The following is a 5978-nucleotide window of genomic DNA, read 5'->3' on the forward strand; positions in this document are numbered from 1 at the left end:
TCTCTTGCACGTTTGGCCGTTTAATCTAAAATGTTTTAAAATGTATGTCTGATATATCTATCTATCATTTTCGCTCTTTCGGATATACAAGCTTGTTCTTTTAAACTCCCACCTTCCACGCGCCATGAATGACTTTGAAAAATAAATCAATAAGAAATGTAAACTAATAATTTAAATGAGAAAATAAAATTCAAGAGTTTGTAACTTGGACCAAACAAAGAAACATTGTTGTGGCGACATGTGCTGATTACCAACTTCAGCGGCAATTTTGTAACGAAATTATTAAGTTGCCAAGTAAACTGACTTAATTTTGAAGTTAAAATGATGAAGCGTAGAATTATGTTAATGTACTCTTAATGTACTTTAGAATTTTAGTAATTTAGAATTCAATTAACTTTTATTTGCAATTTATTTTACTGAAAAAGATAAATTAATTCTACTCCTGTGATATAAAAATAGCAAATGCTCAAATAGAACGTAGATATTTTATTTTCTAAGTTAATTTAAATAACAGTGACAAAAACAATAAGATTTAGGGTGACCATACACGGATTACTTAAAGAAATCTATAGCTTCTAACGAGCAGCGTTAGACGAGTTATAGTAATACACGTATCCCTGTTTGAGGTCGCCAAGAAGAGAAAATCAAAAAATAAAGAATTTTGTAGGTTAGTTTCGGAAATCTAACCTACAAAAATGTTTTACAGTTTCCCCCAACAGTAAACTGTTGCACAAATATTTGTCTCTTGTATAATACTGCGACTATACTAAACAGACGTCAAGGCGTTCGCGTTTTGTCTGATGAGCGCATGCCTCAGGCCAATTCTAGTCTTCTAGCCGTTAGCTTTGCTACATCAAATAGCAGCTTGCTCTTTTACCTATTTTATAATACAAAAGAAATATTTCTTTAAGATATCTTTCCCAAGACCAATATATTAGAAATTCAAATGGCTCTCGAATAAAAACTCGAGCATTATTATGCAATACTAAAACGCAAGTCTGGTCCACGAGCAATTTCAATATTATTATTAATGCAAAATTTTTAGCTATTATAAAGAATAGCGTTTGTAGATAAAATGGCGAAGCGAATTTAAAATATGAAATACAATTTTAACCTCTTATTTCAGTTGAAATAAATTTGAAATCAAAAAAATTTAAACTTACAATATTTAGTTTAGGTTCTTTGTTAATTTGAAAATGTAAAGTTTATTTTTAATTTTAAAATAGAGACGATTTTATTAAATAAATATTGTGTACCAGAATCATTTGAAAAATATTTTTAAAAGTTGTTTATTTGGTTAGATTTAGTTGGTTTTAAAACATTCACTAACTACAAAATCTTTGATTTAGAATTCAAAATTTAATTTTGTTATTTAGTTACAAATTTTCACATCCTCGTCCTTACTCTACTCCTGTAGTGTGCACCAAGTTTTGGTCGTCCACATAACTTTACTATACGTCATTTCATTACATCCTTCTTAATAATGTCACTTTTTCTATGTCTACCTCTACCAGTATTTACTCATAAATAACATTCTCCTAGTCACGTGCATTTCGTTTCACCCTTACTAGTTAAAAAACCTAAATAATAAAACTCACAAATATATCTAGTTCTTTAAAGCTCTCAATTTCTCCTGGATAACAATAGATGGGTATAGAGGACTTCGTACAAAGAACATCTCCAGTCGCCTTGAACCGCACGCATTGCCGTGGCATATATCAAAAGGGACGTATAAATTAGCAGGATAATACCGTTAAAACAAAACACAATCGTTTGCTAAGAAAATACGTTCCGTTCTTTCCGAATCTCGGAATTCAGATAAATTACCTTTCTGATGGTGACAGAACCTTTAAAATCGACCCAGTAGTTTTTGCGTGAATCTTTTTCCTTTGTTTTTTATTTGTCATTTTTTATAATAAGCAAATTTAATGTATTTATTCGTATTTTATGTTTAGACACTTATGAATATGTATTGCTCTTCATAAATGGGGAAAGCGATCGGCTTTTGCAGAACAGGGGAACCTAGTGCAGGAGCCAAGGCTCTCATCAAATGTATATTTTCAAAAGTAAAATAATAAGGTTTTTATTTTTATTTTTTATCTGATTGGTTTTCTTCTTTGGACCGCCATAGAGTATATAATATAGGCACAAAAGACGTATAGTAGATAGTATAGAATAGACAGTTACATATATGTAGATAAAAATGCAACACGTATACAAATTAAGATATCACTTGTATGTAATTTCATGTGAACAAGGTTAGTATTTTACATTCTTTAGATAAGCAATTTAACTGTACCAATTCGGTTACAAAAAATTGCAGTCAAGGGAAATCTAACCCGAATAAAATCCCACAGGATGTCTCAGTAACGTCGAGTGAATCGATTGTGATTACTTTGTAGAAATTTACACAATGGTTTAATCTTAGTAAATAAGGTTATAGGTATGCAAGAGGAATTTAAGATCTGTTGCAAGCCTAGTTTAGTCCACTTTTTCTTCCAACCCTTTTCTTATATGGAATAGATGAGAAGTCAAAGATTTGGCGGAGAACGCGATAATTAGGAAAAGGAAATCTCCTTGCTTACGTCCCATCTTCTGTCTATTAAATTTTTATGTTTTTATTGAATACTAGCTGTTATGAAAATTCTATTTCATTGTTTACATGTGTCAAATTATCAATTGCAAATGTCAAAATAACATGACATGACGACAAACCATGGCAACCTTGCTTCCTTGACGTTGGCAGCAACTTATGGTCTCTTTTTCACATTAGGTTTTTATCCAAAATATTTACCCCCCCTAAGTTTAATTGCGTGAAAATATATAGCCTAAAGCGTGACGTAAGTGTAGGGCCTTTTATTAAAAAAAGAATTATTCAAAAATATGCTGTAATTGCTGACATCTTAGACAACAAAGAAGTGTGTTTACGCTTTATTATAATAGAATAGACAGATGATTTTATTCCTTAAACTAAAATGGATACCTTAATCTGTTATAAAAAAAATAATGTTTGATATTATCAAGTTTATTTGGTCTTTTTATCTACGAATTACGTATTACAAAATAACAGAAGCTCACATATTTCAATGTGAATTATCTTGTCTCGGTAAAGAAGTTTTCGAAAAGTTCCAGCAAGATGTGGACGATAAGGAACTTAGAGCGGAGATTTTATCATGTTTTTCTTGAGGCTTTTAGGTTTTTTATAGCAGTAGAAAATTTTGCTGTATTTAACAGATACAAAGATATAGTATATATTAAGGGCCTATAACAATAAAGACAACTGTGGCTTACTAATAAAAAAACGTTATTTACAGAAATTCATATAATTTCATTTGTTAAAAATAAAATGTTGTTACCGCTCCACATTTTTTCTACCACATTCAAATTTCGTTCTTTTTTTAAATAAAATCTTCGTCTATTGCTTTCTTAGCGGCCAGCATATTATTTATTATTTAACTAATGTTTGCGTCTGTTCTGCTTTAAGAATATTTCGAATATATCGTAACTTTTTATAGATTTTGTAAGCGACATTTCAAAATCCTTTAAGCGGGAGATTTAAGTGAAAATGTTACCGCAACGTTAACAATAACCATTGTAGAGTCGTTCAATCTTCGGGCTTACAGAGATAGAGGATTACGTAAGATGAGATAGAATCTTCTTCGAAATTAAATCTTAAAATGAAACTTAACATGAAAATGATTGGATAAAAATGAAAATTCAAATAATCAGTACTTAGTTTAGTAAATTATAGCTAGTTTCCCAGCTAGGTTTAACCATTCGTTAGTATTTTTGATTCGATAAAGTCTAGAAATGCGTTTCCGAACTACGTAACTTGAGTTTTACTCGTTTGAAATTTAGTTTAACCTATCACTAATGGATAACTCAGTAATGAAAAAAATTAAACCCAGAAATATTACGGTATGAATGCACTGGGCTTATATGTACAATCGCGGAAATTCGAGGTGTTTCACTTACAAAATTTCCTTGTTCTTTACACCGAGACTAATTTCGTATTTTCTTACAAATGACCAATAAGATAGCAGTGAGCTCAAACGATGGAATATTTATTAAAAGAATTAGTAATTTTAAAGCTGGCATATTGGTTAATGTTTCACGATGTCTCTAAATCTTTAAGCGATTCTTTTTTAAAGGTTCATCGTTAAATTCCCCGACTGTACCCAGCTTAAGCGTCAATAGTGATATTTTATTTTTTTAAACAAAAGCAAATCTGTTTCGGCATTTATCAGATCAGTGGTTTGGAAAATAATTAAAAGTGCTTAAACTTAGATTAAAATGTCTTCAAACGATTATAACTTAAAGTGAAGGGTCTGAGAAATTAGTTTTTGAAGGAATTTTAAATAAAAGGTTTTTTCAACCGTTTGATACTTAAATGCTCTTTTGTTTTAAAAGTTAGTTATTTTAAATTGAATTGGTTTACGATTTTTTGAGTATTCAAACGACATTTAAAAATGGAACAGCGTCTTAAATAAAGACACGTTTAAATTCCAAATAACAAATAAACTTCGATCTCTGTCAGTTTGTAATTTACGATTAGATTCTTTTTAGTATGCGGCTGTTAGTTTTTTAAATGTATTTTTATCTGACAAATATTATAAATACAAAAGTTTAGATGGATGGATGGATGTTTGTTAGAATTTGTAAACTAAACTTGTGAACAGATCTCGATGAAATTTAGCAAAGATGAAGAGTCTGTAAGAACACATATGCTACATACTTTTGTTTTTTTATTCCACGCGGACGGAGTCGCGTGCTAAAGCTAGTATTATATGAAACTCTATCTCAAAGGTCAGTGTGTCTGAAGAAATATTTTATTACAACTAGAAAATACGTAATAAAATGAAGGATTTCTTAGATTTCTGCAGAATTTAGCTTCGGTCCTTTTTAGTTTCAGGCGCCTTTGGGAAATCCAGTCTTTTTACAACTAATTCCCTAGAGGTTGTGTTTTTTCAGATACCTATTGGATTAAAAGTAAACTCTTAAATTTATTTTTAATTATAGTATCTTGAGTCTTGGAATCCGAACCGCTAAATTAAAATGGTCAATGTAAATGGTCTGTGTTTTATGTGAACCATAATTTTAATCTTTGTACGGATTCAGCAGGATAACAGTGGTAGAGCCCGCTTTAACATATTCGCACGAATGGGTCGGCTCGCCAGGTTTACCACGACCACACAGAAGATAGGCATGAAGTGGGAGCAATTTCGCGTTTCGTCTGATGAGTGTGGTAATTTTAGTCCCTTTCCCTTTCCATCCTTTTCTAATAAGGAGAGGATGGGAAGAGAGTGGATTTGACGGTAGAGGAGTCGCATAGGAAGGGAAAGTATTCTATTTATGTGCGTCTCTCCCTCCGTAAATAAGTGTAGGCAACGCATCTGCAGTTGCGGATTTCTATGAGCAGAGGTCGCTTCGCCATTTAGGCGGATTCAGGTGGCCGCTTGCTCGTTTGCCACCTTATGTTATAAAAAAATCAAATAATGTTTGCACAAGTGATAAGGCAGTGAAAACCTACGGTGAATCGTAGTTCTTATACAATCTGTTATAACACGCGTTTGCATTATACAAAAATATTGGAAAATAAATTGCGTATACACGTGTATTTGGTATGCTCCATGAAATTCTGGCAATGCGGAATTTTTTTCCTTATCGGAAAAAGATATTTCATGATAGAGTAAATTTATTATTGTTACGTTATTTGTAAATTTACTAAAGTATCTTTTGTATAGAATACGAAACGCGAATAGCCAATCTATGGCTATTGAAATAATTAGTGTGTATTCAGCGTACTAGATGGCAGTGTTGACAAAAGTTGCAATTAAATGTTCTCAACAAACGACTGCATCCTTTATATATATTTCTAGCTATTGATCGAGACTTCTTCTGCGTGAAATAAAAAATGTCTTGCGAATGTCTATGGGCAGCGGTAGCTTCGCCATTTTGGCGGTTTCAGGTGGTCGCTT

Source organism: Papilio polytes, unplaced genomic scaffold (genome assembly GCF_000836215.1).
Source record: "Papilio polytes unplaced genomic scaffold, Ppol_1.0 DF820956.1, whole genome shotgun sequence".
In the NCBI taxonomy this organism is placed as follows: Eukaryota; Metazoa; Arthropoda; class Insecta; order Lepidoptera; family Papilionidae; genus Papilio; species Papilio polytes.